This window comes from Lissotriton vulgaris, unplaced genomic scaffold (genome assembly GCF_964263255.1).
Source record: "Lissotriton vulgaris unplaced genomic scaffold, aLisVul1.2 SCAFFOLD_1234, whole genome shotgun sequence".
NCBI classification, from domain to species: domain Eukaryota; kingdom Metazoa; phylum Chordata; class Amphibia; order Caudata; family Salamandridae; genus Lissotriton; species Lissotriton vulgaris.
In genome coordinates, this window is record NW_028245833.1 from 485707 (window position 1) to 511430 (window position 25724).

Here is a 25724-nt window from a genome sequence, read left to right on the forward strand (position 1 = left end):
GTTTCTCTCTTTTCTTTTTCTTACTCTTTTCTTCCTTTTTTCTCTCCTTTTCACTACTTTCAATTCAGATCTTGCTTTCTTATTTTTAGAATACTTCTTTTTTCTTGCTTCAAGATATTGTTGTATTTTTTGCTGTTAGCTTGTTTTGCTGTAATAAGATACAATGTTCCATATTCATTTTATACAGTTGATTAATGACGTTACATATTACTTCATGGAATGTTAAAGGTTTGGGGTCGCCTATTAAAAGGCAGAGAGTTCTTTCCCTTTTGGCTAACCTTAAGTCCAATATTGTATTCCAACAAGAATCCCATTTAATTGATTCAGAAGTTCTTAAACTCAAATGACAATGGGTGGGACATGTTTTTTCCTCCCCAGGTACTAGTAAGAAAATGGGACCGTGATTCTCTGTCACAAAAGACTTAAAATACTACTTCTCTCCCAAGACACAGATGACGAAGGCTATTGGTTAATTTATCACCTTAAAATCAACAATATACCTATTACTTTATTTAATGTATATGCCCCTACTAAACCTGATAATAATGTTTGGCCACATATTTCTACCCTTTTGATGTCCATATCTACTCCATATGTTATTTTTGGAGGTGACTGTAATCTCATTATTGACCCATATATTGACCGCACTTCCAAATCACCTTTCCTTTCTTCTCCAGTGCACCAACATTTCACCACCTTGATCTCTCATAGATCTCTTGTTGATTCCTGGAGATTTTGTAATCCACAACTCCGTGAATATACCTTTTTCTCACCCACTCACCTATCACAATCATGCACTGACTTTTTATTTGTTTCTAAAGCACTAACTCAATCTATATTAAAGGCAGATATTGGCTCCATATTGATCTCAGACCATGCCCTTGTAACATTAGACTTGGAATTACTTCCAATTAATGTCGCCAATAAAAGATGGCGTTTCAATACTTCTTTGCTGGCTGATCAAGTTTTTACTTCTTCCTTTGAAGATTTTATAACTGTTTTTTTTAACGTAATATAGATTCTGAGTCTTCTTTCTCTACAATCTGGGCTGCTTTTAAAGCCTCTTCTAGATACTTTATTATCTCATATGTTGCACACAAGAACCATAAACATTCTCAGAAGGCAAATGACATCCTCAACAATATTAAACTACTAGAGTTAATCTATACAGTAGCTAATTACCAGGCTGATCTTGATAACCTTATAAAGGAGAAATTTCAGTATAACAAGTTATCAACGCTTCTGCCTATCTTCTTCGTGGGAGCTCTCGTTAATATGGTGGCCAAAATAAAGCAGGCAAACTGCTTGCCTCATGTCTTAAAATCAAGAAGGAATGTACTAATATTGATTATGTTTTAACTCTAACTCCTCTCCTGCAACCAAACATTTAGAGATGTTGGGAGAATTTAAAAAATACTATACCTCTTTGTATACCCTTGAATCTATCCCAGGCCCTATAGACATACAAAAATATCTTATTTCAATAGAAAATCAATTTCCATTAGATATAGATTTCTTGGCACTGGAGCGTGATATCTCTACAAAAGATATTACCCATGCATTACAACTTTTAAAAATAGGGAAAGCCCCTGGCCCAGATTGTTTCCCTGTAGAATTTTATTCTCAGTTTTCCAAATCCCTTCTTCCTTATCTTCTGTCTTTGTTCTCACATTTTATTTCCTCTAATGATTCCACTGGTTCCTTTCAAGATGCCCTTATATGCTTAATCCCTAAGGAAGGAAGAGACCATCATCTTTGTAAAAATTATAGACCAATTTCCTTAGTTAACTCTGATTACAAAATATTTGCCAAACTTCTTGCTCTTCAATTAGAACCCCTTTTACAATCCCTTATTTGTGAAGATCAATCTGGCATCATTAAAGATCGAAATATCGCAGGTAACACAAGAACTTTCTTTAACATATTACATAAATCCAATAAATATCTTAATTCACTTGCAGCTATTTCTCTTGGCGCAGAAAAAGCCTTTGACCACATGTACTGGTCTTTTATTTTTCATACTTTATCCTGGTTTGGCTTTGGTCCCAAGTTTATCTCTTAACGTCTCCTTATTATATACTTCACCCAAAGCTTCTATATTCGCTAATAGGTCCATCCCTACCTCCTTCCCGCTACAGAGAGGAGTACGACAAGGATGTCCCCTTTACCCTCTTCTATTCAATCTTGCTTTAGAAAAGAATGTTCCATGCATCGAATGCATTGAAGAGACCCAATGAAATAGCCCCACGTTCACATCTCCCTTGTTCGGAACAGGCCTCAGTTCATCAATGATGATAATTAAGGGTGTTTCCATTTCCTTTCTCCCATCGTAGAATCAAAGTTGTTTGGGATCCGGAAGAATTGAATCCTCAGACCCTTCTGATGGCTGCATATCTAGTAATTTCTCTAGTTTCTCTATTACCACTGGGAGCAAAGTAATGGGTCACTATCCAAGTTACATTTTTTAGGAGCAAAAAAAAAAAACTCCTGCTTTCCAATCAAGGGTACTTGCTCAGTATCTCAAGACCCATTGATCAAGAAGTTCTCTCCACAACAGCCGCTGCAATAACTCTGAGAAAAGCCACCGGCCTGTATTTTTTAGAGTTTTATATAGCCCAAACTTGACCCGAAGATATCAGGTCTCAGAGCACTTTATATGAGCACTAGTTTCGTTACAGATGTACTCATTCATTTTTGTTAGGCACAGGGAGATTAAGTGATTTGCCCAGAATCACAGGATGTTGAGCGTTGTTGCCGAAACTCGGACCTGGTTCTCCAGCTTCAAGGTCGACCGCTCTAGCCATAAGGCCACATCCTCTCCCATATTCATATTCGTATGGGGACTCGGATTACAGGCTCGCTCACAGGTGTTCCACCTCAGTCTTATTAGTAAGTGTAAAATCTGACCAGATTTCACCACCGAGAGAAATAATCAAGAAGTCGGACATTTCAAGAGAGTTATGCTATTTTTCTAATTCTAAGTGGATAGCACCAATGCTGTTACCTAAAAGGGATTTTAATTCATCCCAGTCCCAGCCCTCTGGAAACATGCCATGATAACCCCATTGCTGTAAAAGCCCACAGCTAATCCGGAAATCCCAGCAAACTACAGACCCATATCTCTGCTCCCTGCTTTCTCCAAATGCTTAGAGAGACACGTCCACTCGGTCTTATCCACCTTTGCTGAAAACAATTTGCTCCTGCATCCTTCGCAATCGGGTTTCCGGGCTGGTTTCTCGACAGAAATCACCCTTCTAGGAGTCACGGAACACATCCGGAACCTCCTTGATAATGGTCAAACGGTCGCGCTCGTGCTTTTAGACCTGAGCGCGGCCTTTGACACCATATCCCACGAAACACTCATTAAGGTGTTACACAGAAACAGCGTCCGTGGGAAAGCACTCGAATGGATCCGGTCCTTCTTGACTCAAAGGACTTTCCAAATAACATCTTCCTCGGCCTGCTCCGACACTTTTAAAGCCCCTCACGGATTGCCTCAGGGCTCTATCTTGAGCCCCCTGTTTTTTAACCTTTACCTCAGACCCCTGACCGACCTAGCGGAAAGATCTGGACTCACCCTCATGACATACGCTGACGATTCCCAAATTATTTTCTCCCTTTCTGAATCTAGTCCCTCATCCCCGTCCCTCCTCAAATTAGGGCTTCAAAACATCCTTAATTGGATAACAAGAAATCAATTAAAGTTAAACGAAGACAAAACAGAGATTCTTCTTCTAGGGAAACAACGAGATCTTTGGAACCCCTCACACTGGCCCAACCAGATGGGAATTTTCCCCACCCCAGTTACCCTAGTACGAAATCTGGGAGTCATCATGGATAGCTCCCTCTCCATGAAACAGCAGGCCAGCAAAGCTGTCGGCCTATGCCTTACCATCATCAAATGGCTGAGGAAAATCCTTTGGATGCTGCCCTCCTCCACTCACAAAACCGTAGTCAATGCCCTCGTAACATCACGGCTTGACTACGGCAACATTCTGTACCTCGGCTCCAACAAAGCGGTAGTCAGTTGGCTGCAGCTTGTCCAAAACTCAGCGGTTAGACTACTGTGCAGAATCCCCAAAAATTCTGGAGTCTCGAGCTACCGCCATGAGCTCCACTGGCTCAGGGTAGAAAGCAGAATCCGTCTCAAAGCCCTGAACTACATGTTCAGAATCAAAGCAGGCATTGCACCCAAATACCTTTTAGCTCTGGCCATCCTTACACTCCCAAGCGAAACCTTCGTCGAAATCAGCCGCCAACTTCTGCGTACCAAGATTCAAACTTGCAAGAATGGGAGGCAGATCCTTTGCCCACCTAGGACCATCCCTCTGGAACGCACTCCCTCTCTACATTTGAAATGAGGAAAACCATGCTAGGTTTAGAAAGCACGTCAAGACTTGGTTATTCGAACAATAACTTGAATAAAACTGAAATCCCCTGCCACCTTTATGCTGTGTCTCGGCGCCGGGAAACCCTTCTTGGGTAGCTGTCGCGCCTTACAAGTTTAAAAAATAAAATAAATATAAATAAAATAAATTCATCGTAGAATTCTTGAGTAGAGAATGTCTGATTCATCAGACAACCTTGATTTACCAATGAATAAAGGGCTGATAAGAGGTTTGGAGGGTAGTTTTGAGTGTTGTTAATACAAATCAAGAGATGCTGCTTTGGTCATGCGTATTTTATATTTTTCACTTGTGCCATATAAAGTATTACCACAAAATAAGACCAATGCCATTTTTGTTTGATTTGATTCATATTGAACTTTTCCTTTTTCTTGCAAAATTGCATTCCCCAAACATACCTAATATCAATTGAAGAGCTGGTAATATATATATATATAATCCCCAAATAACTCAATAAATAAAGACATCCATAAAAAAAGCTTTACAACATAAAACTGCATATAACTTACAATGAAATGAGAGGCTAGCAGTTAGGTTTCTCATACTTTCATCCTTCCCAGCAGAACTGAAACAATTTGCTATTGCTCTCACTAGCATCTAATGTTCCATTAAGCATACATTTCTGCCAGACTCTATTACAGAACTGGTTCCAACTGTTATGTTGCCAATATCCAGCATCAGAGCATTAACCTCCATTACTATCATGATCCTCTATCTATTGTGGAATGGTGTTAACTAGCAATTTATCAAATCTTCTCTAAGAGGACAGAAAAGGAAGAATGGTATCACTGATTTTTGTATTAGGTGCCCACAATAGGGTGTATATTCTTTTCTGAGCCCACCCACAATACAGTGTGCATTCTTTTCTGGGCCCAATGGGTCCGCCCACCTATTACTGCTATTATTAGGGAGAGGTGTGGCGCAGCGGCCAGAGCGACGGGAGGGTACGATCTCCGGCGCCGGGGGCATCTCTGCTCAGCACCATGTGACTCTGGGGAGCAACTCACTAAAACTCCCCAACTGCCCCCAGTGCCTTGAGACCCTTAGGGGTGATTAGTTCACGCTTAACAAATAGTGTATTTCTTTATTTATAAGTAGAGATGGCCGAACCAAAACTCTGGGTCCACTGGCTTGTCTATAGAGGAAACACCATTATTTAAGTAGTTTTTAAACCCCATGTTTGGCTTCCTTTCTAGAAAGACCCTATGGATTGATCCAGCCTTATGCACAGCTTTCTCTAGATTAAGTACCCTTGTGCTATGTATACCTTTTTTACTTCACTGTCTCTTTCAATTAGAATTCTGGAGCATCCCACTAGCCAGCTCAGCTCAAACATGCTAAGACAGATGTGAGTAGTGATCGATGTGTCTAATATTAGTGATCACCTCTACCTATAAGGAAGATGCTGAGTTCATCCAGAAACCCATTGAAAAATATAAGGGTTTAAGATAAGCCTGATCCTTGTTATGTGCCACTCCCAAATCTAGGAGCTTGTTTGCAAGCCCATTGCGCCTCTGGAGCGTCACCTTATTTGATGCACTGGTGGCGCAATGGGCTTGCCCATATTTACAAGCCCATGTAAAGTTACCCTGCATGATTTTTCGTGGCCTTTAAATATGGGCCACTATCAGACATTACTCTGCGTGAAAGGGGCGTTTCATGGGTGTTGCTGTGGGTGTTTCCGTGGAACATCCATGGAACTTGGCGCATTCCCAGATTTACAACATTTCACAAAAATGGGAATGCATCAGAAATGGCGCAACGAGGAGAAATACCTTTATGTCTTTATGTTTTTTCCTCTTTCTATGCGTGATGCATTCTGAAGAACGCATAGAAAGAGGAAAATGCCATTAATGATTGTTTTTGTGCAGGAAGTGTCCCTTCCTGCACAAAAACAATCCTCCCCACATCACAGGCACCCTTGCAAAATGACACAAGGATGCCTGCGCTGGCGCATGGCAGCTAATTGTGTACTAGAGCAGGGGCAAGCACAGTAATATTTTGTATTGTTGTTAATGCAACACATTCCTGTGCTTCAAAAATGACACGGCATTACACAGCTAAATGGCTTGTGGCGCAGCGCTGCATCATTTTCTTGTAGATGAGGCCCCTAGTGTCAAGGATATTGAATGAGTTCCACCACCTCCTCCAAGACGGCACCTCAAGCAATCTGTGAGTTGTCAGACCTCCCCAGCCTCCTCCCCATAGCGCAGCATCATTCAGTGTCACTGTAACTGCTTTGACTTGGTAAACCTACAGGGTCTCCCTTTTACTAGCCAGAACCAACAGTGGAAGACAATGGCACTCTATACAGGTTAGACCAGTGAAGAGAAGCCCCATTGGTCATACAATTGCACTAACTTTGCTCAGTCTTCAACTCCTTGCTTCCCAGCTCTGTGAAGTCTACAGGGGAGGCAACTTCTGTAGGGCCATAACATTAGGTATTGTAGTTTGCATCAGTGGGTGCAACTGAGGAATCTTTCAAAACTAGTAGGCAATCGATCACCATCCGAGCTAGAATAATTATGTCATCTGCTAAGAGGAGTGGATGATTCTGCTGCCAACTTTCCTGTGCCATGATAATTTATTGACAGATTGAACAACATGAGGGCAATATCATCACCTTATGTCACCCCTGCTCGATAGGAAAGCTTGGCAAAATTCATATTTACAGAATTTGCTAGACTGGGGTAAGTAGAGCGCCATCACCCAGATGCCAAGAGCGTGCTCAACAGTAATGTTCAATCAATGAAGTGAAAGGCTGATTACAGATCAATAGAAACCAAGAGTAAAGACCATTATTTGAATGAAACGTAATTGTCAATCATTAGCTGTAGAAGATAGCCATTCTATGAAGTCCTGGTTATCTATTTGCTCGCTTTGAGCATGTGGCTTAAAAACGGTGATCCAAATACTCCTGCAAAGGAGAGAATACAATCTTGCTGTGAATATTAGTGTGGGCTTACAGGTGGGATATAGGGTACTTTTAGGATGGATATAATTGAATAATGTCAAATAAATTGGGATTATGGTAGCCTCTGAACATGTTTCAGAGACCACTTGAAAACAGAACTGATGTACAGCACCGGGAGCTTCTTAATAAGGTCCACTGAGACACTGGCTGTGCATGAAAAGTTGTGTGACTTCTTTGAGATAATCAGATTTATTGTACTTTCCTTGCTCCTTCACTCAATCAATCAATCAGGGGTTTTAAAGCGCGCTACTCACCCATAGGGTCCCAAGGCACTGTGGGGGGGGGGTGGAGGAGGGGGTGTAGCTCCGGGTTCAGTCGAAAAGCCAGGACTTGAGGGTCCTCCTGAACATGTGCAGGGTTGGGGAGCGCCTGATGTTCACTGGGAGCTGGTTCCAGGTCTTGGCTGCAATGTAGCGGAAGGCTCTTCCACCGGCTCGGCTTCTGTGGATGGTCTCTGCCAGGGCGAGGTCGGCGGAGTGGACGTTCCTTTTGGGTACGTGGAAGGAGACTCTCTTGTTGAGGTATTTGGGACTGATGTTGTGGAGGGATTTGTAGGCGTGGGTGAGCAGTTTGAAGGTGACTCTCTTCTCGACAGGGATCCAGTGGAGGTCTTGAAGGTGTTGGGTCATGTGTTTGTGTCTTGGTGTCCCAAGGACTAGTCTGGCTGCGGTGTTCTGGATGGTTTGCAGCTTGTGTAGGTGCCTTCTCTTGATTCTGGCGTAGAGGGCGTTGCCGTAGTCCAGCCTACTAATGATGAGAGCGTGGGTGAAGTCCTCCTGCATTCCTGGGGAATCCAATTGAAGGTCTTGCAGAGGGTGCGAAGGCAGTTGAAATTGGTGGAGGCTACGAAGTTTATCTGGCGGATCATGGTGAGAAATGAGTCCAGGATGATGCTGAGGTTCCATGCGTGGCAGTAGGGGTGGGTGGGCTACCGACGGCGGAAGGCCCCCAGGTGCTGTCCCAGGCGGAGGTGGAGGATCTGAGGATGAGGACTTCCGTCTTCTCCGATTTGAGTTATCCCTCATTTGAGCTATCCCTCATCCAGGCTGCAACGTCCTTCATTCCTTCCTGGATGCAGAGTCTTGTGTTTTTGGGGTTCTTCATGAGGGAGAGGATGAGCTGGGTGTCGTCGGCGTAGGAAGCTATGCTGAGCCCATGCTGTCTGACGAAGGTGGCGAGGGTGGCCATGTAGATGTTGAAAAGCATGGGGCTGAGCGATGATCCTTGGGGTACTCCGCAGTTGATCTCTGTGGGTTCGGAGAGGAAAGGGGCTAGTCTGATCCTCTGGGTTCTGCCGGAGCGAAAGGATTAAATGCAGTTGAGGGCGGTTCCTTGTATCCCAGCGTCATGAAGCCTGGCTGCAAGAGTGCGATGTGAAACGGTGTCGAAGGCTGCAGAGAGGTCTAGTATGATGGGGCTGCAGTATGTCCCTGGTCGAAGAGCATGCGGATGTCATCAGTGGCGTCCAGGAGGGCGGCCTCTGTGCTGTGGTTGCTGTGGAATCCCGACTGGGAGGTGTCTAGGATGGTGTTCTCTTCGATAAAGGTGGTCAGTTGTGCGTTCACGAGTATCTTGGTGACTTTGGATACGAAGGGGAGGTGAGAGATGGGTTGGTAGTTTTTCAGGTCGGTCAGGTCAGCGGTGGGTTCCAGTCATCTGAGAAAGTGCCGGATTTGAGGGAAGCGTTGATGGTCTGCCCTAGTTCGGGTGTGATGGCAGAAGCAGGTCAAGGAGGAGGGTGGCGTTGAGGTGTTCCTCTGTGATCTTGCTCCAGTTTCTTCATGGCGGGCGTGGGACGGGCTTGGTTGCGGTGGTGTTGAAGGTGAAGTGTATGTAGTGGTGGTCTGTCCAGGGGGCTTGGGTGGTGTGGCTGAAGCAGATGTTTGTCCCTCCTGCGAAGAAGGGGTCGAGGGTGGATGTATGACGTTACAACGCATGCTTTTACCAGGCATGCTTTTACAACGTGGTTTTTACAGCACATGCTTTTACAACGCATAGTGCTTTGGGGCGCTGGATAGTGAATAGTTGAATTTACTATTCCAACTCCAGTCCCCGTGGATAGTAGAGAAGGTGTTGGATAGTACTTTAAACCTATTCCCTATCCTAGAGCGGCCCCCAGCGCAATGCGTTGTAATGGTTTGCGTTGTAAAAGTTGCGTCGTAAAGGCACTGCGTGGTAAAAGTTGCGTCGTAAAGGATGTTCCCCGTCGAGGGTGTGTCCTGCTCTGTGGGTGGGAGTGTTGACAAACTGCTTCAGTCCGAGGTTGGTGAAGTTTTCGAGGAGGGTGGTGGTATCCGGGTCGTTGCGGTTGTCGAAGTGGAAGTTCAGGTCCCCGAGTAGGATGGAGGCGATGATAAGGGGTGTGACGAGCTAGGCGATGGTAGGTTCGGACTGAGTGCAAGGTCCCGGGGGTCTCTAGGCAAGGGTGCCGCGTAGCATGGTCCTGGAGCTGGTCTGAAAGTGGAGGTGTTCTGTGTTGGAGTGGGGGTCGCTCGTGCTGGAGGTGGAGTGTCGGAGGAGGGCCTTGTGTGCGATGGCGAGTCCTTCTCCAGGGCGGTGGTGGTGGTCCTTTCTCTGGATCTTGTAGCCGTTGGGGATGTCGGGGCAGGAGGCGGCGTTGGTTCAGGTTTCCGTGAAGAAGGCTACGTCAGGCGAGAGGGTGTCGATCAGGTCCCAGATCTCTACGGCTTGTCTGTGTAGGGATCGTACGTTGAGGAGGATGCATGTCAGGGCTTTGGTGGTGCGTGCATCAGTGGGTCTTCAGCAGTCGAGGGGGTGTTGTCGATGGTGAAGGATCTTCGGCAGTTTCTGCAGAACTGTCCGTGGGTGGTGTTCGTGAGTATCCTTGGCAATTGGTGAGTCTTTCGGGGTTGAGTGCGTGGAGGGTGGCGGAGTTGTATCGGTGGGGTCCTGGAGATCCAAGGTTCCTGGCGCTGGCCGCGGTCGGGTCGCAGACGGGCTTGCCTTAGGCGCGCCCACTGCACGACCGCCATATAATCGGGGATGTGGAGGGACGAAGCTGGGAGGTGGGAAGGAGTGTGTGCAGGTGGAGGGGGCCGCAGGGGCAGCATCGGCGGGTGAGGGAGACTACTGAGGGCACAAGGGTAGCCTGGGGTACAACACAAGATGGAGGGCAGCAGTAAAGAGGTAAGCAGCAGCCGTGAAAAACGGAGCCACAACACAATATAACAAAGAATTACACCAATAAAAACAAGGAATTTACAGTGGGAGAAGAATTACCAGTGGCACAGAGGCACCATCATGTTCGTGGGGAGGAGTTAAGCCGCTGCAGCCTCGAACTCCTCGATGGAGGAGCCAGAGGCTGAAACACAGTGATGATGGTGCGGAGCAGTGGGGTAAGAGTGTGCCAGTGACCAGGGTCAGCAGACTCACTCTTTTGCCAGAGTGTGTGCACCTTTAAGTGAACGCGAGACGCCCCAAGCGCTCTCTTAGGAAGTAGTCACGGGTGCCAGCTTACCTCACCTTCCGTCCCACCTTCCATTCAACTGTTCATCCAGCCCATGGACAGTGGGCTACCATCAGCTGTGCCCCGAGATTCCCCCTCTTGCCAACTGCAGTTTCTCCAATTGCCCTGTCCTTCAAGTTTACTTTCATGTAAGCACATTGTCTACCACCCTACAACAAGACATAAAGCCTGCAAAGTGCATTCCTCACTCTTCCAGTACTATGTTGTTGCTAAACCTTGCCAATGATTGTTCTGAGTGGTTACTAAATTACAAACTGACTAGGGGGCATATCATGATGCTGTTTTCTGGGTATCTGCAGCGCACAAGTGTTCTGTGCATTTCTTTTTGGTGTCTTTTGCACATACCTTAACTGAAGATATCTCAGAGTTTGTTCATGGTTTGCTAACTTTGCCAGGGCCGGTTTTGGATCCCAGTCCGGTCCTGCAAATAGGTCTCCACCATCATCAAACCTATGACCGTTGGACCATAGTGTTCACTGAGAGGGAACTGCATCAGTCTTGCAATGGAGTTCCCACTCCACAAGCATTTACTTTAGGCTCTAAGATACTTATAATGAAATGGTTGCTATTGAATTTTGTAGTGGTCCCATAGCCCTAGGTCTTTTGTTATTTCTTATAATTCTGTACCCTTTGCCCTAAATTCACAATCATATATTCAGATATACAGAAACCCCTGATGGTGCAGAGATGGGGCAAAATGTAAGTAATATAGTTCAACCATTTCTTACGATCCGTTTCAGAGTTAAGCCCCATAACCGCGCTGGCATCAAAGTACTGCTCGATTCAGGTGATAGATCTTTGCCACCGTGTTTTGAACCAGGAGCTATTTTATCATCATAAACGAAATCACAATACCAGTTCTAATGTTCAGTCAATAATGAGAGCTTGAAATAGTTTTTAAAGTTAAATTTCTCATTAAGTGATTAGTAAGCATATTTTATTCTTTTTATTCAAATTAGTCAATATATCGAGTTATCTGTATAAATCAAAGTAGCATTTTGCGATTACCAAATAGCTATTTTCAAGAAATCGCTATTTGGTAAGAAACAAAACAGGCAGCAATTAGCTATTCTCTAATTGCAATTCCTTATGAACCGCAAACCCAATTAGGGAAACGCCATTTTCTATTGCAACTCCGTTCTTTCCTATGGGCCTCAAGACCCATAGGTGGGAATGGTCTTGTATTGCCTAAATTGTGATTACCTAATTGGTAATTGTAAATAAGGTAATGCAAAGTGCCCAGAGGCCTTAGGCCCCCCCTGAGGCACCCCTAACAAAAAAAGGTACACATGTAAGGCACAGGCATGCCCTAGGGGCATGTGTGCACCAAATGGCCCTTTGCAAAATGAAGTTCTGTGCATTTTTCAAAGTATGCACATATTACCATCAACTTGAAGTTGATGCTAATTAGCGTTTCCTAAATGCATAGTTCGCATTTAGGAAGGATTCTTACATATGCATTAGGGAATCACAAATTTCGATTCCCTATTTGCATTTGCAATTTAGGTAATCACATGAAATTGCGATTACCTAAATTGCCAATCACAAATACTTTCATGCATTTCAAAAGGCCATTTTGCAATCGCAAACAGCAAATTATTGCGAATCGCACTGTTTGCGATCGCAAAATACCTTGATGCCTGCGCCCCCAAATTCCTTATTCTAATGAACAGGATCAAAATTTGAAGTTAGTAGAACTCATGAACGATTTAAGTTCAAGGAAAAAAGTGAGATAAAGAGAGCATAAAGCTCAAAAATCAAATTAAAGCAGCAGAACTTCCCATGAAGAGTGGTTCATGAAACTCATCCGAGTCTCAAAAATACGCGCAATCATACAGCTGCAGTAGCCTCAGTCAAAAGTCAAGCCTCAAAGTAAAGTAAGGGATGAAAAGAAGTAGCTGTAGCCACAGATGTCGTCAAGGGACAAAGAATGAGTCTCTGGGAGAAATGATCAGGAAAAAGCGAGCAGAATGAAGTCCACAAAATAATGGCATTGCATCTCACTAGAAACAGGCACTAATATAAATAGCAAAAATAAAGTTGAAAAATTTGTAGCAGGTCTCTCTTCCTCGAATTCATTCCAGTGGCAACACTTGTCTGAGAGAGTTCAGCAGTTCCTTTCCATGAAATAACATGCAGCTTGCGAAGTTTTATCACAAAGTTTGTTACAGACATCTTACATGTGCAGCTTTTGATCCATAGACCTCCATTCCCATTGGCATCAAACACAGTTTGACCATCTATTGTTAATGTTTCATCGCCTACATATGAACTTTGCTGAAGATGAGAAACATCAGCTTTAAAAATACAGTTTAGTAATGTATTTCAATAATGTGAACAAGAAATGCTGTTTTAAAATGTGCTACTATTCTGTTCAAGCATTATGTGAAATATGGTGAGAAAAGGAAGTTTGTTCATTACAAATAATATGTTGCTTAGTGAAATAATACATTAATTAAAATCCGAACATTCTGCAGTTATGATGAACATTTCTAAGCATGTCACATGAAGGTCAAGCTTTTAAATTGTATTGTGAATATTTCAGCAATATCGAGCTCACTTCTAGCTAAAAGAAAACTGATATTTAAGCATTTTTGAGGCCTCTACTAATACCCATGGCTGCCTATTTCCGCTTGCACGTTTAAATTGAGCGTAATATTCTCTTTATATTGCACCTTAATCATTGCACACATAGCTGTTAAGTATTGAAAAATGCACCTAAATAATTGACTTTTCCCACCCCCTTTGAATAATCTTGGGAGAAATCGACTTTTAGTGTGCACACTCTTCTTGTATTGACCTGTGCTGTGGCTGACCCTGCAAATTAGAGACATCCACATGTGCTGTGCTTACAGGTGTATTTTGTATCCTTTAAATTGAGATAACTGCCACTTTTTGTAAATGAGTTGTGTCTGCGCTGCTTACCTTTATAGCTGCCAAGAAAACAGATAGAGGGAAACAGCAGTAGTAAAAGAGAGGTTGACTGCATCAAAAACTATAATTTTTAGTTTAATCTGCAATATTTTCTTAGCATCCAACAGGTAGGTACCTTATTCTATGTAAATTGAAACATCAAATTTAATTTGTGATTTTTATTGAATAATAAGATGAGAAACAATTTTGCCTTTTGAAGGTAATCTTGTCTGTCTAGACCATTGGTGAAGATAGATTCCTGTTACCGTGTACACTGATAGAAACAACATGAGATATGCTCTATATTCTATGTATATTAATGTACAGTATAATCTAATGACAGGCACATTTCTAGCTGGAGTAACTCTAACATCATACTTGATAATTACCCTCTACTCTAGCAGCCACTTCATAATGCTTTCACAAAAGCTCAGGCTAGGAAGAAGGAGTTTTTAGTGGAAGGGGTAATGGCACATTTGCTTCTGAACTGGACCTTAGATCACCCTTCTCCTTTCTAGGTAAAAAGAGTTAATACTGCTCCTTCCTGGTATTCGGATCAGTTGAAGTGTTAGTCTTTACTCACCTTGACACTGATGGTGCCTGTAATTTGTGATCTGCTGTTGCCTAGCACCCTTTGTGATATCTTTCTGCCTTTTTATTAGAACACCTTCTGCACGCTTCACGCTGGGAGCTGAATGCACCATATTACAGTCCCGGTGTCCAGTGGGAAATGGACTGATCATGTTCCTTCTCCTGTTCAGGTTATCCAGGTCCAAGCAGAGGTCTGTTTCTGCTGTGGCATTTACAAATCATCTAAACCAGGGTCAGACTGGGAACCCAAAGTAGCCCTGGAAATTTTGTCCTACCAGCCCTGTGCAAGTGTGAAGCACTGCTGCTTTTGTTACTGGGGGCCAATATTGCAGCACCACCCCTACTGTGGCAAAACCAGCCCCCAGCCTTACAGCCTCCCTGGAAAACACCTGATGCCTGCTGCGGACAGTCTGTCCCGGAATTCCAGTAGTTGTAATTTATGGGCCAAAGTGCAAAAGCATTTGTTAAAGTTCTTGTTTATTGCAGCACAGCATACTTTGTCCACACGCCGAAAAGCCTGCAAAGAAAACTGCTTCAATTGTGTTCTGTGTTCCACAAACAGAGCCATGGAAACTATTTGTAATTTAAACATAAACATAACCTCTATCGCTATAGCAAAAGAAAACAAATGGAAACACTGTACAGCACATTCCCTCCCTTTGAAACAAAGGAAACACTATGAGTCAGGCAACAAATAAGAAAGTGAATTAAAGAGCTCTAAGCAAAGTCTTCATATTTATTGAGATGCTGTCTTTCCCTGCCCATGTGCTTCCCCTGGCAGCAACCGACTCAGCATCGTTGACACTTTCCAAGCTACCAAGCTGTCTTGCTCCACCATCATTATCCTCATGATTAACACCAATGTCAGGTACATTCATACCATCAAAGGAACACTGTCTAGTCCTGTCAATTTTACCCAAGAAATCTTTACTTACTTCATCTTCTTGTTCCACACCATACCGCTCTCCCACCTCACACTGCCCCAAACCTCTGCCCTTAGCAACTCTCGTAACATTTCACAATTTAACACCTTGTGTAATGATACTGTTAGTGAACGCTATGATGATTTTGATTGCCCTACCATATTTTGGGGCACCCTTAGCAATTACCGCAGGGTTGTGAACCCTCACCCAATTGCCTAAAGAAAACATAGGATTTTTCCATTCCTTAACCTTTCTCTGTTTCTCCTTTCTTCTTCTGCTTACTTAATCTAAATCACAGTTCTTGAGACACCTTCCATGTTTCTTTTCACACCACAATGGACACAATTTAGAAACTGGGTCCCTGCCCTTTAACAGTTTAAATAGACTGTAACAGTATGGGGAGTAATATGATAACATTCACAGCTTCTCACTCAACACATTTTCCCATTTACATCCAAACTTACGTGCTTCCAAAACATGATCATTCCGAGCATGATTGAATCTCTCAACCAAACCATTCCCATGTGGTTCATACAAAACAGTAATAACTTGATGTATACTAAATTGTTTTAGAAAACCATCCACCTCTCATGACATAAGTTTAACCCCATTATTGGTGACCAATACTCAAGGACACCCTTCTCTGACAAAACTGTCCTTGAAAATTTAAATGATCGTATGAGTAATACTCTGTGCAACAAATGCCACCTCTAGCCACCTGCGACGATACCAAAAGATACTGTGCTAATCATCCCTGGCCACCAAAAATATTCTCTAATGAGTCTTTTCATTGAGGACATTCCAGGATGTTCTTTATGAGCCAGACTCAAAATCACTTTTTGCACACCACACAGAGGAACAGACGTAACCTCTTTGAACAGTAGATCTCTCTACTTCCAATTCAGCAGACACCTTCCAAAATTACAATATCTCTGAGGTAATCTCCCCTTCTTAGGCCAACCACCTATCAAACATCTTTTTACTGCTTGCCACAAAACATCCTTAGTACATCTCTCCATCCACTTTTCCTCTGTGATCTCTTTAAAAGTCCCAGAAACAACATCTTTATTAGTAGCAATCATGTCCAACTCTTTCACTTCTTTATCGTTAACATTCAACTGTCATGGTAACTTCAATACAAAATCCCCCACCACATTGAAGTTACTTGACACAAATTCAGCCTTGAAACAGTACTCTTGCAATATTGAGACCAACCTTGCAATATGTGTGGTGGTATTTAACCCACCTTCCAGTGACAGAACATTTATAAGGAGCTTGTGATCTATTCTTAGAATAAATTAACTACCCCATACATAGTTCCTGAAATATTCTAGAGCTCAAACACATGCCGACATCAATAACATGCCATCTCAATAACAGCATATCTTCTTTCAGTTTAGTTAGGAGTTCTTGATGCAAAAGCCCTATTCCATTACTCCTTACCAAAAGCCCTATTCCATTACTCCTTACCAAAAGATGTCGTCAAAAACCTAGGTGTCTGGCTCGACCCCTCACTTAACTTTCAGTCCCACACGAAAAAAGTGGCAGCCACATGTGTGGGTCTCATGAGGAGCCTCAACCCCATACTTGGATTCTTTGACTCCAAAACCCGCCAACTCATTATACAATCTATGATTCTTGCCCGGCTGGACTATGCCAATGTCTTACTCTTGGGGGCTAACAAAGCTGAACTTGCAAGACTGCAGCGTATCCAGAACTCGGCCGCCAGAGCAGTGGTTGGTCTCCCACGTAGGTGCTCTGCCAGAGCCACCATCCGCAATTTGCACTGGCTGCCAATTGAATCTCGGATCCATTTTAAAACCCTGACCATGGCATTTAAAATTCTCAACGCTGATTGTCCTGAACTCCTGCGCCCGCTTTTGGTACCATACACTCCCCAGCGCAATTTGCGCTCACTGGGACAACACCTCGTGATGGTCCCCCGAACTAAGCTCTGTAGAAAGGGTGGACGTTCCTTCAAAGTCCTAGGGGCTAAGCTGTGGAACTCCCTTCCTCCACACATCCGTACCCAAACCAATCTGATCGCTTTCCGAAAACAACTCAAAACCCATCTCTTCTCTGTCATCTAATTCCTTTGTTGGTTCCCCCCTCCCCTCAGGTACTGGTTAGGTTAGCGCCGGGACGCTCCGTTGCTGGGGCAGCTGTTTGCGCTTTAACAAATAAATAACATAACATAACATAACTTTTGTGACAAAACCCCACCAATGCAATACAAACTAGCATCCACCGTCATAATACATTCATTATTGATACAGAAAGATTTCAATGTAGGTGTCTCCACAATATAATTCTTGATGCTATGAAAAGCTTATTCTTGTCTGGTTCACCATACAAATTCAGCATTTTTTTCTTGTTAGTTCTCTTAAAGGTTCCATTTTAGTTGCAAAATCCTTGATGAACTTACTATAATATTCACACAATCCAGTGAAAGAAAGAAGTTGGGGCTTATTAGCTGCTGATGCTGGAGCTTTAACTATGGCATCTACTATGGATTGTTCAGGTACTACTCCATCACCCGACAATGAGTTATGTTATGTTATGTTAAAATAAAATTATCAAGCGCACTTACACCATAGGCTTCATGGCGCTATTCATACACTAGCAGCTGCAGAGAACCAATTTAGCAGGATTGCACAAAGAGCCAGGTTTTCAAGGTCTTTCTGAAGCCCAGAAGACTATCACAGTTCCTGACTGAGAGTGGAAGTGAATTCCAGAGCCTAGGAGCCAAATAGGAAAACCTACGCCCGCCTTGTTGTTTCAATTTAATTAGTGGGATAGACAGATCATGAAGATGGGCGGAACGAAGATTGCGTGTAGGGACATGTCTAGTAATTAGGCTATTGAGAAACTTAGGGCTCGTGCAGCGCAGTGCCTTAAAGATTATACATCCAGACTTGAAAGCGGTGCGTTGCGCTATAGGTAACCAATGTAGGTTACGCAGTAATATCCTGGCTGACTGCCATCTCGGCTGTCTATAGATCAGTCTGGCCGCCTGATTTTGAATTATTTGAAGGCAATTAAGCAGGCCCAAAGGGAGGCCAGTGTAAAGAGAGTTGGAAAAATCAAGACGAGAAAGCACCAGTGCTATCACCACCTGAATCAAAGCTTGATGAGACAACAGGTACGCGATCTTCCTTATTTTGCGTAATTGGAAAAGAGAGAAGGAGACCACGATACACCCATGTCCCTTCAGAGAGAGATCAGCATCTATGGTCACCCCGAGACTCTTCACTGATGAAGACGGGAGAGGTGGAGGGCCTAATTCGCCCGGCCAGAAATGAAGTCCCCAGCAAGTGGAGCTCTTCCCAGGCAACACCAGTTCTGTTTTGCCTGGATTGAGCTTCAATTGGTTTTGGGCCATCCAACGTTGGATATGCAACATTGTAGCTTGAAATTCAGCGGCTGCATTTTGGGAGTCCAACTTAAAAACTAGCTGGAGGTCGTCAGCATAGTTAAAAACTATTGTTTTCCTGATATTAAGTGAGTGAATCAAGGGGTGGATATACAAATTAAACAATAGTGGAGACAGGGATGAACCCTGTGGAACTCCACATGAGGTAGTCAGGTTAGGGGGCGTATGGCTCCCAAGCCGCACTGCCTGGGTTCTGCCTGTTAAAAAAGATTTTATCCACCCGTAGGCTGTTCCCCGTATCCCGCTTGTTTGACACAGTACAATAAGATATTATGGTTGACTGTGTCGAAGGCAGCCGACAGATCCAGGAGCACAAGTGCCTGCGGGATCCCCTTATCAGCGTTAGCTCTCAAGGTATCCATCACCGACAGGATCACTGACTCTGTGGAATGGGCCGGCCGAAAACCGGCTTGATTAGGTTCCAGATAATCGGAATTTTCAATAAATTTAGAAAGGTACCTGGCCACATGGGCCTCAAGTATTTTTGAAAAAAAGGGGAGAAGAGAAATCGGGGGGTAGTTCGAAGAAACAGATGGATCCGCTCCTGGCTTCTTGAGCAGAGGAACTAAGACTGCCATTTTAAGCGCAATAGGTACTTCCCCTTTGCTAAGAGATTCATTAAGAAGGGGAAGGAGGCTGTGCGGTAAGGATGAGAATACTTCCCTCAGAATAGAGGGAGGACAGCAATCATTGGGGGAGCCCGACTTGACACGAGACATAAGTTCTAATAAAGTATCAGGGCCTATTTTCAGAAATTGATCCATTATAAATGAATTATAAGGATTGACCTCTAAAGGCTCCCCATGCACTGCAGAGGGGATACTCACCCTGATCATTTCGATCTTGTCCACAAAGAAACTGTTCAATGCATTACACCGCTCTTGGGTAGGGGTCAAGCAAGGTAAAATTTTGTAATTGCTACTAAGGTCGTTTACAATCCTAAAGATTTCTCTAGGTTTGTTAGGGGCAGCAAGTACCTTTGTAGAAAAGTACAAGGTCTTGGCGGCCAATAAGGTTTTCTTATAGACCCTGCGAGGTGACAGATAAGACTTTCTTCGCTGGCATAGCTATGCCTCCATTTCCTTTCAGACTGACGCAGCAATAATTTTTGTGATTTAAGATCAGTGGTGAACCATTTATGAGCTTCAGCATGTCTAGCCCGTGAGAATTTAGTGAGCGGGGCATGGATATCACTGGCCGCCAATAACCAATTAGAAATGTCTTTTTCTAATAAGTCGACGTTAGCATTAGCATTGGCGGGGGGAAGTGTTGTCCATTTTCTGATCATGCCTCCAGCTACCTTCGGGGACTTGACCCTTCCCTTGAAAGTGGCTGAGGAATCAATTAAATGATGGTCCGACCAAATACATGGGCAAATGAGAGGTGGCGCCAGTTCGATATTATGCGACCAGATTTGGTCCAGTGTGTGACCCTTGATATGCGTGGGAGCCGAAATATGTTGGACCAGGTTAATATTAGAAAGCAATTCGGTAAGTTCTGCCGACTGGCCCCCCCCCCCCCCTCTTCATCATTGAACCAATAGTTCAAATCTTCAATGAGCATAACTCTAGCATGAGTATCCTAAATAATCAACAGAATCTCAAAATCATTTGCATTTAGATCCTGTTAGCATTAAGCCCTGCTTTTCCGGTCCTTTACAGCATTTATGTATGTGTTCAGCATGTTCACTTACATTTTTAGAAAAATTAGAACGTCATCAAGAAAACATGTTACAAAATTCTCCAGATCCTTAAATTTATGAAACATTGCCCTGTGAAAAACGGAAGCCACTGTGGCCAGACCAAAAGGCATTCCCTTAAACTGATGTAGTCCCTGCAGCATGAGAAAAGCACTTAGATGTCTAGATTCATCCGTCAGCTGAACTTGATGGTCTGCCAACCTCAGATCCAATGTGGAAAACATTTTGCGTCGTCTAACATACACACACACTTGTTGATGTTGGGCAAAGGGTGGCAATCAACAATCATATTGGTATTCAACACCCTCAAATCCACATAAAATCTCAATATTTGGTCAGCCTTACATGCTAAAACTATGAGTGAAACCTATTCAGAAGATTCAATCTCTTCTATTATGTTATCCTTCACCAACTCACTAATCATGTTCTTCAATTTTTGTCTGACATTAATAGGTACCCCTCTTAATTTCTGCTTCACTGACATGGCCCCTTCCTTGAGCTTGATCTTATGAGGACAATTAGTCAATTTAACCTACTTATCATTAAACACATTGGGAAATTGCTCAAACACAGCATCCTCCTTGCCACAATCAGATGAAAGCAAAACAGGTTCCTTACTCCTGGGTTTCAAAATTATTCCTAACTTCCACTGACTCCTCCATCATAAGACATTTACTTCTTTCTTAGTAACATATAACATGACTTGGTAACTCGTTCCTTTCAATACAATCACAACATACTCATGACGAATAATATCAATAGGTGGGAGGTCAAAACTTTCAGAGACTATATCAAAAGGTTGTAATTTCCCAAAATCTTGAATATTCTGAAATATCTCCACAAAATACTCCGCAGTGACAATGGTCCAAGGTGAACCGGAGTTTGCCATAAGTTCTAATTCAATACCCAAAATATTGTCTGTACATTTAGGTTGTCTTTTGGTTATTTGGTCTCCTCAACAAAATATCCACATCTTTAATAGACAAAACAATACCTTTATTTCCTTCAACCTTTTCCCCACACTCACATCCATATTTAGATTCCTTATTCTCAATAGCACACAAATTTTCTTCTCTGGGACATATATATATATATTTTTAACATCCTTACACATGTGGGCAAAATGACCCAAATCGCCACATTTCTTACCGTCCTTGCTCCCTGTAGGGCAGCATGCAAATGAAGCAACATGGGTTTTACTTCCACACCTGTAACACACACCTGTCTTCTCACTTTCCTTATTAAATGTAGAATGCTAGGATGAAAATTACTCTCGCTAAACACATATGAGTTGCTCACACTACATTCTTCATCTACCTTATTTAAATTCACACTGTTGACTATTGACATCCTTTTTTTCTGATAGTAGCATCATGCAGCTTAGGATCATCCATGACTAACAACTGTTCCTGAATATTTGTACTCTTCATGTGAACAATTATTTGGTTCGTAATCATTTCATCCGTCATTGTGCCAAAATAACATGTCATTGAGAGACCCATGGTGGAGTTAGAAGCTTGGCAAATGATTCTCCTTCCTTCTGTGCTCTGGTATAAAACTTGAATCTGTTCTGCGCAATTCTTATAGTAGGTTTAAATCAATACTCTATCCTCAGCAATGCCTCCTCATGAGCCTAAAAATCATCTTGACCCTCCAATGGTAAAACTTGTGGCAATATTTTTAACACCGCTTGACCCTCAGAACCAAAACAATGTAATGGTATGCCATTTTTTTCTCTCTCCTCCCATTTTCTCCCAGTTGTTGGGTCTCATATAAGTAATGAATTCCTCCTTCCATCTTGTCCAAGAAATAGGAGTTTCTCCTTTTTTTTAATGACAATTTGCCAGGAGATCACACTGCATAGTGACTCGAAGTTTCAAAACAAATTTACAATAAAATGTATTGCTCAAAACATACCCTGCTGGAATCTGTAAAGCATAGGGTCTTAACAAACTTCCCAACTCTGAAGGCACGGCTCGCAAATACATGCATTGACCAATCCAAATCAAATATATTAACCAATAAGAGCGTACTATGCAACAACCAATGAGAGGGCCTTATAAATGCCTCAAGTGTGTTGTTTTCAATGAGCCTCAATGTTTTGGATAACGTCCTGGTGTGCAACAGCACTGTGCAAACCGCCCCAAGTAAATTCTGACATAGCATAAACTCAGTACACAGAAATCCATGGTGCGCATGAGCTTGTGGTGGAAAGAACATTATCAGGACGCCAAAATCCTGAGGGCGGAAAGTGGCCTGTTAAAGTTATTAGAAATGTCCCAGTATCCAATACTCTTCCCAATATACACCACACCAATATATATTAAAGAATACTACACTGGTCGTGTGACACAGAAAGGTCAGATTTAGGCTAAATAAAATCCACACAACAAAGTACAGCTCCTGTGCTGCTTGAAATGGCAGGTACACCTCCAAACCTCATCGAAAACGTTAAAGTACAAATAAACCATTATTTGATGAGAAAAGTCCTTGTTTATTGTAGCGCAGCATACTTCATCCAGACATGGCGAAGCCTGTAGAGAAAACTGTTTCAACAGTGTCCCACATTCCACAAAGAGAGCCGTGGAAACCATTTGCAAGTTAAACATAAACCTAATCCTAAATCCCTATAGCAAAATAAAACAAATGTAAACACGGTGCAACACTACTTATAGGTCATAGTAGGACTAGGACTAAGGGAGGTGTAACAGAGAGGCTTGGTGCAGCTAGCTGGAAACATTATGGCTTTGATGTGCCTTTTTCCAACATGTTCCTGCATCACATTTTACTTATTCATATTTACCCAACCCTCCATTCTTGTACACAGTTTTGCAAACCAGAAGAAATCTTCAAGAGAATAAGTTATCAAAAGAGCAAGTTATTATACCACAGAGACCTCTTATAGCAGGATTGTTCACAACAACCCCAATCTCCATTATGGTTTTCACCTACATCAGCCTAACCAGAACCAGTCTGTCAAAAACATGATTATGAGAAAGTGACTGAAAGATAAAAGTAAAATCTCCCAAAGGAACTGGGATCTGCTCCATCTTCTTTTTCAAGTGACCAGCCCTTCAATCAATCCCAGCTGCTTCCGCAAGGAAGTAAAGGGGTTCCTCACATAACAAACACTAAACACTAGGACAGCCCTCATGAAGAGTTTGTAGGTAGATGACCCCCATGAAGAGAGCCAAGAAGAAGGTGTTAAGACATTATCGTCCCAGATAACAATGGCAATATGTCTTGAGACACGTAACTATCCTGAACGGGAATCCCTCGAGAAACCTTAATCTAAGGAAGTGTCCCTCATTTGTGGTGAACCTGATTGCCTACAGGCTAATGGTGGTGGGGGTCCTCACACTCAAGATGCTCCCCTGAGGATCTAAAGCTTAATCTCCGAGCAAAATGAAATAAATAATTCCCCTACCAAACCCATGGTTTCTCTGGCTCATTTAGAAGTGGAACACTTATTGATTGACTGCTGGTAGAGCCTTGGAGTGAGGGTCAATTACTTTTTGGTTTCTCAAAAAGATACCCCCACTTTGGGTGTTTTGTTACTGAGAAACAAAAATAATGCCAATGAAGCGGCCAACAAATGACAGTCTACTGTGGCGGAAGCAGTTTCATCAGAAATGCTCAACTGTTATGCTAGATAAACTAATCTATGGGAGGCTATAGTCGAAATGACCCTCTAACAATTCGATTAATTAAAAAAATGATCACCAAAAGCCAATGGCTCCTACCCAGACAATACCAACCCAGTTCAAGAAATCCAAAAGTAATTGAGAAACTTAGGTTGCCTGTCAATCTTGTCAATCGTCAAAACAATAACATTTCACTCCCATAGTCTAACACTTTCATTCACAATTTTCAGCATGTGAAAGAATAAAGACCTGTCATTTGAAACCTCAGCCGTGATCCATATTTTCTGTTAAAGCACACAACTAAGCCTCCCATAAAATCTTGCCATCCTCACTCTGAACCACTTACGTGAGCCAGGTCATGTTACTGAATGAACAACTTATCTGTCTATTGTTCCCCTTATTCCACACTCAGTCCATTTATATCAAAGGAGGTTGTAGTAGTTGGTACAATCCACCCATGGGAGACTGAGTCAATATTTTTCTTGATGAGCTCTGCTACATGTGCTATCCTGGACCACTGCTGCAATTTTTAGTGGGACAAGGGGTGGCATTTTCCATTCTGATTGCATGGTAGACCTATCCAATATGGATTAATACTTTCTCTGTGACAATGGGCCTCATTACGATGCTGGTCGGACCCACCGCCCGACCGCCCTCTTCACGAGCCGTTGAGGAGCCTCCCCCGCTGTATTACGATGCAACTGCTGCTGCAGCAGCTTTCGCAGCTAGAGCAGAGGATATATCCCTGATTATGTCACTGCAAATGTCTACAAAACTCAAATAAAACATGTGATATGTACACACATGCATAAGGTATGCGGGGATATGCCTTGTGCGCCCCGTACCCCATTGCTGGAGTGTGGCAGTATGTGCACAGTCCAGTCAATGGGGTCAATCCAGTCAATACATACTGCAGAAGGACTTATCTGGATTCTGGTGCCCACAGTATCGTTGTCATCAGGGATCAGCTTCCGAGGTAAAGGGTGGCCCTGGAGGAGAGTATCCACGGTTGAGACTTCTGGAGAGAAGCGGATTGGGGTGAATATGCACCCCAAATCCTTCATTTCTGACGACTTGAAGCAGACAGTCAGACAGCGACGGTCGGGTCATCAGAAACCCACATCGTAACCCGTATGGCGGTCAAAAATCCCTGTACAGCTCTGTGGATGCAATTTGTCTCTGATCTCGGTGATTGGAGAGAAGCTGTCAGAGTTGGCAGTCTTTCTGTGGTCAGTCGGAGTACACTATACATGCATCGTAATCCGGCGGTCGGACCGACCGCTTCTGGAGAGACCTTTGATGGTCCAACTGCCTCCGACAGGGCTGCGGAAGCCGGTTCAACTGGCATCACAATCAACCCTGATACACCTAGATCTAGAAGGCAATAAAAGAGGGCCATACAGAAAAGTCTGATGTCTTGCCATCTTGTTTCCTAAACATATCTGTGTGCTAAGCCTCGCCAGAAGGATGCCTGTGTTTAATCTTTCCCAAAGATCTTTTGTCTCTTACTTCAACACATTGTATGTATGAAATAATACATTCCAGCCCACCAAGACCCATCTGCTTGACTCTCTTTAATCTCAATATGATCTCTATGAAACAACCATGCCTGCAAGGGTACCCATGGCTAACCTTGATATAGATCCTATTTTAG

General features: G+C 43.1%; 1 protein-coding gene across 1 annotated transcript in view; it reads right to left on the reverse strand.

The window, feature by feature from the left end:
- INPP5D (inositol polyphosphate-5-phosphatase D) overlaps positions 1–25724 on the reverse strand; it is a gene marked incomplete at its 5' end in the record, with an annotated part of 480457 nt that overhangs the window by 340756 nt on the left and 113977 nt on the right. The window lies entirely within an intron of this gene.